Below are 15,006 nucleotides of genomic sequence, written 5' to 3' on the forward strand. Positions count from 1 at the left end.
GGGGCTACTAGCTCATCCAGGCTGTTCATACTGTTCTGTAATTTGCTTTTTTTCTCTTAATATATTGTGAACATCTCCCCATACTGTGGTGCTTTAAAATAAGTCTACAAATTTTTGGACAGTCTTCCCACAAAAGATAGAGCCTGATTCCCCTACTCTTGGATATGGGCCTATCTCAGTGACACATTTCTATTGAATAGGACATGGCAGAAGTGATGCTGAGTGACATCTAGGCTGGGTTAAAAAAGGTGATACAGCTTCTACCCAGCTCTGTCTCTCTTGGGATGCATGCCTTGGGATCCCTTTGCTGAAGCTGCCCTGCAGGAGCAATCACCTGGAGGGGCAGGGGCAGGAGCAGGGGAGAGAAGGAGGGAGGGAGATAGACGCCCACAGGGTCTTCACATTACAGGTGTCACCTGGGAGTGAGTGAGCCTTCAGGTGGTTCCAGGGCCCAGCCTTAAGGTCTGGTGCCAAATGGAGCAGAGACGAGCTCTCCCTGCCCAGCCCTCCCAAATTGGAGATTGGTGAGGAAAGTAAATGGTGCTCTTGTTTAAGCTACAAGCTTGGGAGTGGCTTGTTACTCAGCATTAGCTAACTGGAATAGATTTTGGTAAGAATAATGCTACTCCTTTGTTTTGAATTCCACCATATGGATGTATCAGCTTGTAAAGCCATTCTCCTATAGCTGGTCATCCAGTATTGTCTTTTATTATAAATAACCCTGTAGAAAAAAGTCCCTGTTCACGCAGAGGTTTGCATGTACATAACACAGATGTCAGCCTCCCGTTTTCAAAGGTTGTCACCTCCCTAGCCTGTTTGGAAGGGGAACACATTGTCCTTCATCCCCCTGGGCCAGTTCTACACTGCAGCTCCTCAGCGCTCATTGGCTCCCTGAGGGTCCCAGCTCACTACGCTGGGCCAGTCACCCCTTGGAACTCCTGGATTGCACTCTGACTTCATAGACCTTTTGTTCTAGTAAGAAGATGGACAATAAAAGAGTAAAACAGGTAAAAACTGGCCCTATTACTGTGAGTGCGAAGGGGAGATAGTGGGAAGGGTTTCAAGCCACAGTCTCTTGGAAGTCAGCTTCAAAGAAACTGCAGGCTGGATTCTAAATTTTGAAATGGCTTCCTGGTTGGCTTCTGGGAGAAGAATGGGGCACCTTGCCTGAGAACATGGCAGTATGAAGATTAGCTCTTCTGGTTATAATTTCTTCACTCAATTTTTTGATAACTTCTTTAGGAAAAGTTCCTAGAAGTGGAATGTTTGAGATTCAGAGTAGTTGGAGTTTTTAAGGCCATTTTTGCACGGGACCAAACTACTCCAGAAACCTTGCTGACTACACTCGCCCCAGCTGTGCAAGCCAGAGCTTCACAGCAGGGCTCCCGGGTGCCAGAGCCCAAGTGGGTTACAGGCAGCGAGAGCATGTGCCCTTCCCATTCCTGAGACTCAGTTGATCTCAGGGTGCCCTGCTGAGGTGATCACTTCTATGTGTGCCTTGTGACAAGCCGTGCGTCCCCAGCCCTGGGCAGTACCAGACGTCATTCTTTTCCATTATCATCAGTCTGTTGGGGGGAATATTATCTCCTGGTTGTTGTAGTTTGCATCTTCTTAACTACCAGTGAGGGTAAATGTTTTTCATATTCTGATTATCCCATTGCATTTATTCTTTTGTGACTCTGTTTATTTTGTGCCTTACTCATTTCTTCACTGGGGTTATTACTTTTTCACACGAATTTCTAAGTACTACCTAGAAACCACCAGCAGAGGGCAGCAGGACATTGGGGTGTGGAGGGAATGATACTGGAAATTGAACTTTTAACTATATACATATAGATATATTTTTAATTTTTTATTGAAGTGTAGTTTATTTATGATGTTAGTTTTAGGTATATAGCAAAGAGATTCAGTTATACATATACATGCATATATATTTTTTCTTTTCAGATTCTTCTCCATTATATGTTATTACAAGAAATTGAATATAGTTCCCTGTGCTATACAGTAGGTCCTTGTTGTTTATCTATTGTATGTATAGTAATGTATATCTGTTAATCCCCAACCCCTAATTTATCCCTCTCTGCCCTTTCCTCTTCGGCAACCATAGCCTGTTTTCTGTGTCCAGGAGTCTGTTTTCAGTTTGTAAATAGTATTTGTATCATTATTTTAGATTCCACATAAAAGCAATATCATATGATATTATTTTCGACAAATACACAGCCTGGGCCCTGTGCCTTGGGATCAATAAACTTAGGGGAACTTAGAACAGATAATGTGGTTAATTTCCTCTCCAAATTGAGTTATTTGTCTGAAAGTCTATAGGTGGCCTAGAAACAAGAAGATGACTTTGAAAGGGTAAGACTGTAGGTCCCAGAGTGGTGAATGAATTCTGTCTGATGGGAGACATCCAGGAGCCCTTAAGTGGAGGGCACTTTCTGTGTCATTGTGGCATCGCCTGAATCTGAGGTTGTTGCCAGAGTACGAGATATACGTGTGCACCCAGATGTCCACCCCACCTTCCAGAAAAGTAGCTGAATAAGCTTTCATATATGCTAACCTCTCTCTTTGAGCTGTCTTGTTTCTCCATCTCACTGGGAATTGAAGCAGCTTAATAGGCAGGACCTGAGTAGTAATGCTGGAATATGGGTTGTGGAGGGGAGAGAATGGGTGAATGCTGCTCCAGCCTTTCACTGTAGGAAGCTATATGAGCCTTAGGGAGATGTGAAGCCTCTGAAATCATGTGCAAAATTGTCTATGCACTTATCTTATTTTAAAAAAACAGTACTATTTTTATTGAAGTACAGTCAATTAGTGTGTCAATTTCTGGTGTACAGCGCAATGTCCTAGTCATGCATATACATACATATATTCGTAAAAAACATTACTTATGAAATAATTGCAGATTCAGAAGTAATCGCAAAAATAGTAGAGAGGGTACCTTTCACCCACTTGCCTCCAATGATAATATCTCACATAACTTTAGTACAGCATCTAAGCCAGGAAATTGACTTTGATACAATTCAGGCCTTATTTGGATTCCATGCACTTGCGCGCACGCGCGTGTGTGTGCATGACTTTGCTGAGCTATGTGAGTGGCTCTCCATCGCCATCTTTTGGACTTCATGTTTTGTGCAAAACGTATACTCATATTTGTCTATGTTATCGTTGCTATAGTTTTCTGTTACTTGAAGCCTTAACATTCCTAACCATAACATCCAATTACAAGGTGCAGAAAATGTAATGCAAACTAGCTCAGTTTTTTAAAGAAGGTGAGAGGGGAGAGGAGGAATATTGGTTCATGTCATAAAATCCAAAGGAATGACTGAACTGGTCCCAGTGGCTCAGAATGTCATGAGAGAGCTTGTTCCTTTTCTCTGCAATGTCCACTGCTCTACACACCTCTGAGTTCTGGCTTTATTCTCAGGCACCCTCCCTCAAGATCCCTGCAGTGGCTGTGGCCATTCCAGACCTTTCATCCTCACCCTACGCCACACAGAAGAAGAAAAGTAATGGGGGGATCTCATCATTCCCCACAGAAGTTGTAAAGTCCATTCTGATTGGACCAGCCTGGGTCAAGTGCCCATCCCTCAACCAACTGCAGGGCCAAGGGAATGAGACACTGATTAGCTCATGCCTGGGCTCCTAACGCTTCCATGAACAACAGGTAATAGGGATAATTCATTGGTTTAATCTAATCTCAGACAGGAGGTGGGTTTATCCCATCCTGACCATGTGGGACAGGGGAAGTGTCTGAAAAGAAATTTGAGGTGATAATGTCAAAGAGGGGGAAATAGATGCTGGACAGTAAGCCACAGGTGTTCACTGTCTTTGGCATGGAGTCTTGTGTCTCTTCTGGTCAAATCAGCTATGACCCGGGGGGAAGGACCATATAGAACAGATATATGTACTGGGATGGGGGTGCACTTGTTACATAAGGGGGAGTGACTCCTGGACAGATACCCTCAGAGGTCTCTACCACAGTAGTGGTTCTTGTCTACAGCACTGTTCTGCCGCAGATCACATGCCTCAGGACGTTAACCCGGTCATGGCACCTCTAGCTACCCCTACTGGCCTGAAGTAGGTCTGCAGGGGCTCAGTGGGCTGCAGAGGAGATGTTATGGTTGAAGCAGGATCCTGGGTTTCGGCTACATGTGTTGAGTGGGCCTTGGGATGTATTTAGATAAGACCCCTGCATCCCACCCCACCACACCATGCCCATTGGCTGCCCCTTGTACCCGCCCGATGTCTAGCGCAGACATCAGTTCCCTGCTGTACTCCTTCACCACAAAGTCCATCCATTCCAAGTGAGCACGGAAGTCTTCAGAGAGAGGCTTTCCCAGCACAAGGGGGCTTCTAGTGCCTGAGATACTCAGGTTTGAGGAAAAGGTCAACATTTCTCAAAGCATGATTTCATACCATTCTGGTATGTGACTTTTTTTATTTGAATAGATATGCATCAATTTTTAAACATTCCTTGTTTTTAAAATATTTTTATTGTAAAATAAAATAGATACAGAAAAATATATGAAACAAACATAGAGCTTAATGAAGTATATAATAAGGCAAACACTCCAAATGCTCTCATAACCCAAGAGATGGAACATTGCAACCACCCCAGCAGCTCCTCCGTGTTCCTTGTCCCTGACCCAGCCCCTCTCTGCCACTGCCGGAGTAATACTACCTGGCTTTTATAGTGATCACTTCCTTGTGTTTCTTTACAGTTTCATCATCCAGGTGTGCATCCCTAGACTATGGTTCAGTCTTTCCCACTTTAAAAAATATACATCTTTTACCTCTCTTTTAATCCACACGTTCTTTCTTCATTCTTTTTCTTTTCCTTTCATTTTATCTGTTGAAGAATCCAGGCCATTTGGCTGCAGTGTTCCCCCAGCCTGGATTTTGCTCGCTGCCCACTCACAGGACAGTTCAGTACACGCGCTGCTTTCTGTGTTTGCTGCCCGCTGTCAGCTGGATCTAGAAGCTCGACCAGACCCAGTGTCTGTCTTTTTGGCAAGACTCTAGTGTGATGTGTTCTTTCATTGGCTCCCTTTCCTGGGTGCTCTTAGTCGTGGATGCTCAGCCCCTAGATTCATTACTTCACTGGGGGCCCATAATGGGGGCATCCATTGTTTTCATTGTGCTGAGATTCACATTTTTTTGCTTCTTATTTTTGTCATTTCACACAATTTATAAGTAAATAGGCTTTGAGAAAATATACTGAGTGTTAAACAGATGATGGCAACATTGATGAGACTGTTCCAGTGTTTTACATGAGGTAATGGAAAGAACCACAGTTGCCGCCGCTACAAAATGATGATATTTTAATTCCATCATTTCTTTGTCATTTATTTGCTGGAATTCTTTATACTCAGATGCTTTCTTTCATCTACCATGAGGTTACCCAGTGGTATATCTCATACAGGAGCGGCAGGATAAATGCCTTCCTCTTTCCCTGTATTTACCAGTTTGCCAAATAATAAGCTCGTTCTTTATTATCCTCTGAAGATGACTAATTCATGTTTTCAATATCATTATGAACTCATGGATTTAAATAAATTTGGTGAGTTTTAGTTTGTTGCAATTATTACTGTGTTCAGAGCTCAAACTGTCCTGTATTTGGCCAGTGGGAACACTGGTGGGTTGGCTCCTGTGTTCTTTTGACACTGCCCTCGTCTACACATAGCCTGTCTGTGGTGGCTTGTGTGCTGTCATTTATGTCAAGCTGTTCCAGGCTCCTTTTGTACATTTTCTCCTCAGACGTGCAGTCAGTCATTTCTCCACACAGCCCTGACTTTCAGTGGGAAATGGCATTTCCTGACCACAACGTGGACTTGGGGGATGCTTGCTGCTGCTGAGTTGGTCATTGTTTCTAGGCCAGAGCTAACAGGTATAGATAGAATGATAGATAAAATGCCTCATCAGTTCATGCTGTTATTTCCAATTAAATTTCAAGACTACAGATATTTTATTTAATCTTTAAGAAATTACAGCTGTATCTCCTTTCTTCCACACTGAGAATCCTGATTTGTAGGACACAGGGGATGATGGTTAAAATATCCCATAATTACTCATTTGTTTCAGGCAACATTACACACACAACAGGGAATAATAATGCTGCTACCACTAGAATGATAAGTGAAAATAGTTTTAAAAGTTCTTACCCCAGTTTTTATAGCTATTCTTTATCTACATCGATAGAGCAGATTGCCCTCATATACCATATTCTCTTTTATTTTATTTTATATTTTGTATTGAAATATAATTGACATACAATATTATGTTAGGTTCAAGTGTACTACATAATGATTTGACATTTGCATGCATTATAAAATGATCACCATGGTAAGTCTAGTAACAGTCTGTCCCCATAAAGTTATTACAACATTATTGACCATATTCCTCATGCTGTATATTACATCCCTGTGACTTACTTAACTGGAGGTTTGTACCTGTTCACCCCGTCCTCTCTTTCCCTTCCACCCCCCTCCCTTCTGGCAACCACCTATTTGTTCTCTGTGTCCATGAGTTTGTTTTTGTTTTGTTTTGTTTTGTTTATTTGTTCTGTTTTTCTCCCTTTTAAACCTCATATAGTTTTGGTTCTCCAAGTAACCATGTATTCAGTGCTTTCCACTAGTTCTTACGCTTTCTTATGCTGATGTGTCTCATAATTTTGGCAGTCGGACACTAGTTTTCTACTAAATTCTTCAGGAAGGATTCATAGGAACAATATTCCCTGAGTTCTTGTACATTGATAACAGTTTGTACCTTTTATACTTGATAGCTTTCCTGGATATAAAGTCAGTTTTCCTTGGCTCACACTTTCACCCACTTAGATAGGTCACACCATTTTCTTCTGATGCAGAGCAATGTTACTGAAAAGTCTGGTGATGATCTAATTTTTGTTCCTTCATAAGTCACTTGTTCCTTTCCCCCTCAATGTTTAAAGGGCTTTTCCCCTTTAATATCTAGTAAATTTACTAAAAAAATGTCTTGGTGTTGCTCATTCTAGGTCGATTTTTTCCTGGTATATTGTGTACTCTTTTAATATGTAAGTGCCGGTTCTTAATCTGTTGTGTCTCAGCTGCCAAAGCCATCCTCTACTCGGCTCTGCGGTCATGAGGTGGACCCTGTAACTACTTTTCCTTTGAGAGCTGGCCCAAGTTAAACCTTGTCAGTAGAGGGCGCTGTAGAGGCAGCGGAGGAGGAAGGGGCTTCTTTTCTGATTCTAGTGTGCCTCAGGCACCAGGTTAATGAGGTGCATGCAGCTCGTAGCTCCAGCTGTGCCTGGTGATCAGCAGCACAGGGTATCTCCCCTTGGGGAGCTTCCCTTGGGATTCCTTTGGGTGGTTTCACAGTCTTAGCAAACTTCACCATCCAGTGAATCACACTTGTGTTCTCTACAAAGGTCTTGGTCTCAGCCCTGGGATGGGGGACCTTTTCTTGGTTCCTCTGTCTCAATCCTAGCTATGGAGGCTTCTCCCTTTATCTTCTACTTCTGTATTCTTTAAAGTTCCTTTTACCCCTTCCTAGCCATTCCCCCATTACTCTACTCTGCTGTTATGTTTAGTAATTCTTTAGGTGAAACTTCCCCTATTCAAATTACTTTGTGGTTTCTCCCTCCTAAATGGATCCTAACTAATGCACTGTAGTATCAGATGGTTCCCCCCCACCTCCGCCCTTTTTAAATTTCGGGAAAGTTTCCTTGAATCTTAGTTTTTAGTATTTATTCAGTTCCCTTGCTATGAATTTCATTTTCATGACTCCTTTGCCTATTTCCAATATTTATCATTTCTCCTGAATCCCTTTTATGTGTTCTTTTCTTTTCTATTTAAAAAATTTCCTACTTTATACATTCTATTTCTCATGAGGCATCGTTTTATTCACTCCTGTGTTTCTTCTAATTTAGTCTTCATATCTGGGTTTATTTTTCTTTTATTTCTAACTTTGTCCTGAGTGCTGTCATCTCACTTTTGAGTTTTGCTAATTGTGAATTTTGTAATGTGTTTTTTCTTGATTTGGAATAGTTGGTATAGTTTTGTTCATTGTCTGTATGAATGTTATTCTGCTCCTTACTCTCTTTTTTTTTCTTACAGACACTTTGGATGATATTTGACATTGATACTTTGTGTTCCACATTTTTTATGTGAAATTAGTTCTCTGGAACTTTTGGAATGAGGTGGGTTAAGGAAGCTTTTCAACTTCTTTTGTTATCATATAATATTAAAAAAAGTATGGCAAAATATTAGAACCAATAGATAAATTCAGCACAGTTGCAAGATACAAGATCAATAAACAAAAATCAACTGTATTGCTGTACACTTGCAATGAACAATAAAAATGAAATTAAGAAAATAATTTCATTCACAGTAACATCAAAAAGAATTAAATGCTTAGGAATAACTGACAACAGAAGTATAAAACCTATATTCTTAAATATTGTTGAAAGAAATTTTAAAATTCCAAATAAATGGAAAGATATCCTATGTTCATGAATCAAAAGATTTAATATTATTAAAATGCCAGTACTCCCCAAATTGATCTGCAGACTTAGTGCAATCCCTGTCAGAATCCCAGCTGTCTTCTTTGCAGAAATCGACAGACTGACCCTCAAATTCATATGAAAATGAAAGAACACCCAAACAATCTTGAAAAAAAAGAAATTTGGAGGACTTTCCAATTTCAAAACTTACTAGAAAGAACAGTGATTAAGACAGTGTGGTAGTGGCGTAAGGATGGACGTATAGATCAATGGGATCGAATTCAGAGCCCACAGATAAGTCTCATATTTGAAGTCAATTGATTTTTCACAAGGGTGCCAGGACAATCAGTGGAGTAAAGAATAGTAACAAATGATGCTGGGACAACTAGGTATTCACAAGCCAAAAAACTAAAGTTGTATACCCACATCACACCAGATACAAAATTAGCCCCAAATGAATCATGGGCCTAAATGTAAGAGCTAAAACTATAAAATTCTTAGGAAAAAAACCCATAGGGATAAATCTTTGTCACTTTCAATTTAGCAATGGTGCCTTAGATATGATACCAAAAACATAAACCAAGAAAAAATAGGAAAATTGGACTTCATAAAAATTAAAAGCTTTTGTGCTTCAAAAGACACTGACAAGAGAGTTAGAAGACAATGCACTAAATAGTGGAAAAGGTTTACAAATTATGTAACTCAATAGTAAAAGGATAAATAATCCAGATGTGATAGAGTAAGAAAGATGTTTAGTCCTTGTTCTCAGTTCCTGGCACAGAGCTCCTAAAACCCTTGACATTTCCTGAGTGATAAGAGTAACAGGAGAGTCTTTTGTTGCTACTGAGGTGACTTTTGGTGTGTTCCTAGGCAGCTCCGGATAGGAGCTAGTTTCCAGAAAGACCAAGCCTTGATTAGAAGCTTGGAACTTTCAGCTCCATGCCTAAACCCTTCAGGGAGGAGAGAAGGACTGGGGATTGAGTTAATCACCAATGGCACAATCATGTGTACATAATGACACCTCATATGGACCCCTAAATGACAGCATTTGGAGAGCTTCTGGGTAGGTGAACACATCCACATGCCAGAATGGTGACACATCCCGACTTCACTGTGCTCAGGACCGTTTTGACATTCTTTTGACTTCTATGAATCATTCTAGCAAACTATTGAGCCTGGGGCAGGTGGGAACCTCTGACTTTGTAGCCAAGTTGGACAGAATTGTAGGTAATCTGGGGAACTGATACTTGTGGCTGGCATCTGAAGGGGCCAGTCTTGTAGGACTGAACTCTTAAACCTGTGGAGTCTGACACTCACTTCAGTTAGTTTGTGTCAGCATAGGGTTGAATTGCAGGACATCCAGTTGGTGTTGGAAAGTTGGAGAAGTGAGGTTGGAAAAGACACCACGTATTTTTGTGTCAGGAAAAATACCTCTTACCAATTAAAAAATGTGCAAAGTATCTGAATAGACTTTTCCTCAGAGACGATATACAGGTGGCCAATAAGCACATGAAAAGATGCTCAGCATCTTTTATTGGGGAAATGCAAATGAAAACCACAATGAGATACCACTCCACACCCAACAGAATAGCTATAATCAAAAAGATAGTAACAAGTATTAGTGAGAACATGGAGATACTAGAACCTCATACTGCTGGTGGTTATGTAAAATGGTGCCGCCACTTTGGAAAACAATATGGTAAATCCTCCGAAAGTTCAACACAGAGTTATCATTTGACCCAGTAATCCCACTCCTAGGCCTATACCCAAGAGAACAGAAAACATATGTTGCACAGAAACCTGCACACAAATGTTAGCCATTCTTTCTGTTGGGGATGGTGGTGGTCAGGGATGGATCAGACAGAGTCCTGATTGGGTATTCTTTCCAGGCTCTTTTAGACACCTCTTGGAGGACAATCTTTTTTCCCTCTGTCTTCTACATTACTGGGGAGTTGGGGAAAGCCTTATTGTAGGCCCCAAAGAGTGCTGTTAAACACCAGTTTATAACTAATGCAGCACTGTCGCAGGGCCTCTGGGTGTGGGACCTGAAATGTGACTTTAATCCCATGAAGACAGTGAGTATGGTCACAGGCATGTGCACTTCTCATAGTTTGGTCAAGCGCCCCAAAGGGACAGGTGGGTGATTACTAGTCATTTTCTGCCATGAGGGGTGAGTCCATGGGCCTCCACATTGGAAAGTAAGTTTTTCAGCAGGAGCTCTAATGCAAGAATGGCAGACTGTGGGTGGCTGTCCCCCTATTAGGGCTTTCCTCTGAGAGGCATCTGGGAGATTAAACTCCATCCATGAGATAGTTCACCAGAGACATTAGTCAGCGCTGACATTCTGTGACCTCATAAAAATGCTAACGCCCTTTTTCTCATCCATATGTAACCCTAGAAAAAATTAACCTGGCCTCAGCCATAATTTCTATGGGCATATAATGCCCCACTTATACTTTAACCCTGTGTGGAAAAACTTCCTTGTCTTTGTCACTAAATGGAACACTGAAAGTTTATTATCTGGCACTGAAGCTTTCTTTTTATGGCTCTTCGAAGATGTATGGCCCTCCAATGCAAACAGGAGAGTCAGGTACTACAAAACAAACCAGACTAACTTTCACCAAGAATGCTCTCCCTTTGTAGCTAAATTCCTGTGTAAGTCATATGCTTCCAAAACAATGACTCTTCTTTCCAACTGTCCCCTGGGGCCTGGTGTTCAGGTCCGCAAGTCGAGGCCTAGGTAGGGGGGACTTACTTTTGGGCAGTGGGCGTGTGGCATGTCTGAGGTCCGGAGGTGCCTTTGCAGGACAGGGCAGGGTCATTTCTTTGGGGATTGGGGGCAAAGGTGTGAGCCTGACTCCCCTTATGTTCTGCCCTACCCCCAGTGCGGTATGGCAAACCCCTCTCTCTCCAGCTTTATCTCTCACGACACTTCAGCCCAAGTGACTGTTGTCTTGTCATCTGGTTCTCCTTCCTGCTGCTAGTCTTCCCTGTCCACTTCTCACCTTCCTTCAAGGCCAAGTCCTGCCTGAAAACTTCTGCCCCAAACTTAACCTCTATCAAGCGCATCTCTCCTTCTGTACCTCACCATGGGGCCTCTCTTACGGTACTTACTAATTGCTACGTAGCTCTTATCTGATCCCTTGTCCAACCCCCTCTGATGACAGGCTCCTAGAGGCTCGCTAGATCCTATTACCTCTACTCCCTGCCCTTAGTAGGTGCTCTATTTGAGAAGAGATGAGAAATGGTCCTTCATTGCTGGTTCTAAAAACAGTTTTACTATTGAATAAACATCGAACCAGGCTGCCATGCACATTACAGGCAATCCATCAAAGAGACTGCAAAGACAGAAAGAAATCTCACCCTTTCATGTAGCCAGGCAGATACAATCCATTACGTACATGTTAACTGTCTTTATCCGAAGAAAAGCTGAAATAGCTTAAATCTTTTCAACAAGCAGGAAGTTACATCTGGAGCCAAGCACCTAGGGTAAAACTCCCACAGAGACCGAGAGAAGGGGGCCGCCCTTCTTGATATTCACATTTCGGAGATGTTTCAAGACCCCCAAGAAGGGCATTCTTGCGACTGCAAAACTAGCAAGAGGTTCATTTAGCTTTAAAGAAGATTTACACACATCTCAAAGACAGAGGAAGCATTCCAATTTCTAATGAAGAGGGAAATTCTCCTTCCCTTTTGGCACCAAGGGAAATCTAAAATTAAATTTTAAATTAGATTTATATTCCCCCTTACACAAGCACTTAGCAGAGTATATGGCACAGAGTAGATGCTTGAATGAATGCATGCATGATGCATCCTTCCTTCTGGAGAGCAGAATCTCCCTGGGCTGTCCAGGTTCAAGGAACAAAGACCCCCCCCCCCCCCCCCCCGGTGCTGCCCTGCTCTAGGGGACTGTAATCCCCGCCTTTGTGCTCTTGTCTCCCCACCTACTGTTCCTGGCTTTTCTTCCAGGACTTTGCTGTCACAGAGGGCAGGTGAGACCAGGAGTAACAGAACTTCCAGGAGGCGGAGTCTAGGTTGGGTAGATGAGGCCTCCCCAGTGGTCTGGAGGCCCTGGTGGAATCTGGGGGCTCAGGTCTGGGCTCAGCAGAGAGAACTTGTTGCCTTCTCTTCGAGGATCTCAGCCTCTGAGAACCCCCCTGCTGGTCACACGAGTCTCCTGGCTGGGTCCCTAAGGATTTCCAAATAGTTGACTGTCAGTGTGTGGGCAGCCTGGCCAGACCCAGGAACAAAGCCCACATCCCCTGGACTGAGGGTTCCAACAGGGACCAGCTTGGAGCTGGAGGATATTGGGTCTCACAATAGATTCCTTGAGAACCTATCTTTTATCAGTTGTGAACAGTGGTTTCTCACTGGACCAGCGTGAAGTCAAAAACTGTTCCTTGAGCATTTTCTTCATCTACTGAGGGAGCAATGAGTGTGAAATCCGGGATGGGGAGGTAGCAGTTCTCTTAACAACCATTAAAAACCTACAGTTTTAATACTTTTTTCAGACAAAAACTGTTTTCTGCAAGAATTTGCATTTTCATATCAGATCACTAAATCAAGAGCATCTCAAAGCAGAAACCACTGTGGATTTTAAAATTGATATTTAACATGGCTTCTGAACTTGTCCATTGTTTGATGAGGACAGTCACTTGTACTGAGACATCAAGGTCCACGCAGAGGCCCCTGCCCTGCGCACCCTCTTGGCCCCCCTCGGCCATCACCAGCCCCTTGACCTGCAGAAGAGAGAAACTGGAATCAACCTAGGGCAGGTGACTCGAAGGTCTTCCATCCACTCTGTTCACTTTCAAAATAAACGTGCATGAGCTTCTGTTGTTGTTCCCCGGCCAGACTTTCCACTCTTGAAGATACACCGCGGGCTTCTCCCACTACTGCTTTTCCCTCCCTGACAAGACTTCCTCTTCCAGTCAGTCTGCTTCCTGAGAATATTAACAGCACACAGTTACAACAGTCACTGTCTTTATATGCAGATCTCCAGGTTAAGCATTTGCAGGTTGGATTGGAAGGAGAGGAGCCTCAAGGACAGTGCCGCTGCCAGAAGACAGAGCTCTTTGCTCTAAAATCAGTGACGTAACGTGTGGGACAGGATGAACTGCGTGCTGGCAATAGAGCTTGATACATGTTTCAAGAGCAAAATCAAAGCTATCCTCCCATGGTTGGTAGCTGTAGTCACTAAACCATGGGTATTTTAAGGAGCAAATACTCAGTGGGCGTTGAAGGTGTAGGCCACCGGGCTGTGTCAGACATTGCCGGTAAAAACCGGTAAAACCCCTGACCCTCAATGGGGAAGTACTTCGGCGTGAACATTGGTGTTTTAACCTTCTGATCCACTAACTTCTAGGCATTCTATAAGAAAATGATTCTAAACGTGCTAAAACCTCAATGCCTAATTATATCTAATTTAACATTATTTTAATAAAAAAAGCAGAAACAACCTAATTATACATGTGCGTGCAGTTAGGTAAATATTTCATTTGCTTGTGCTCTGCTTTGGTTTTTCCAGCTGCACGGAAGAAAGACACGTGGGGTTTGTTGCAAGGCGGCCTCCGCCCTTCCTCTGGGGCTTCCTGCAGGCTGCTCTGTTTTCCTTGTGTACCTGCTCTCACCTCCACTTGCTCCTGACAACCTTCATGCGCACCTAACATCCACTACCCCTTTCTTCCTTGCTAACAGTTCTCCTTCCCCTCCCTCTGCTCTAGCCTCCTCATCTCCTTTCTATTTGCTCTGCTCTGAGGGGGAAGTCAAACATTCCTTAAAATGCCATCTGAAGACAAAATCAAAAATGCTTTCCAATTCTTTTAAAACCATTCCATGAAATACAAATTGCTTGTCAGCTTTATAAATAGTGAGAAGCAATGAGTCTGGTACATCTGAACATTTGCTAAGTTCATCAAATTTGTCATTCAGAGAAATTGGTAAAAGAATCCTAAAATGGGAGGGTAATAGCTCAGTGGTAGAGTGCATGCTTAGCATGCACGAGATCCTGGATTCAATCCCCAGGACTTCCATTTAAAAAAAAAGAATCCTAAAGATGCTTAATGTTGGTAAAACAGAAACTAACTTTTAAGAGAGTTCAAGAGAAATCAGTGTAAACTGAAAATTTGTATATGAAGTGTTCTGAATTTGGAATATCTTAATATAAAGAGTGAGGTCAAAAAGGCTAAATTGACCTATTTTTCAACAATTTGAATATTTATTAAAATGCTGGTAAATATTAAGAAAGAATTTTAAATATTTAAAAAGCATATTCCCTAAAACAGTGCTTGGAAAAATCAGTGTACTAGCTGAGTTTGGTCACTTGGGGACCAATTGATAAAAGATAGGTTCTCATGGAATCTATTGTGAGACCCACAAAACTGAGTGATGGGGGCCCTGGAAAGTCATGGATGGTTTCTCTGTCTTTCTGTTTCTGTCTCTCTTGTCCCTCTGTCTCTGTCTCCATCTCTCTGTCTTTCTGTCTCTGTCCCTCTCTCTGTTTCTCTGTCTTTGTCTGTCTCTCTCTC

The sequence above is a fragment of the Camelus dromedarius genome, chromosome 4, assembly GCF_036321535.1.
Source record: "Camelus dromedarius isolate mCamDro1 chromosome 4, mCamDro1.pat, whole genome shotgun sequence".
Taxonomy (NCBI): Eukaryota; Metazoa; Chordata; class Mammalia; order Artiodactyla; family Camelidae; genus Camelus; species Camelus dromedarius.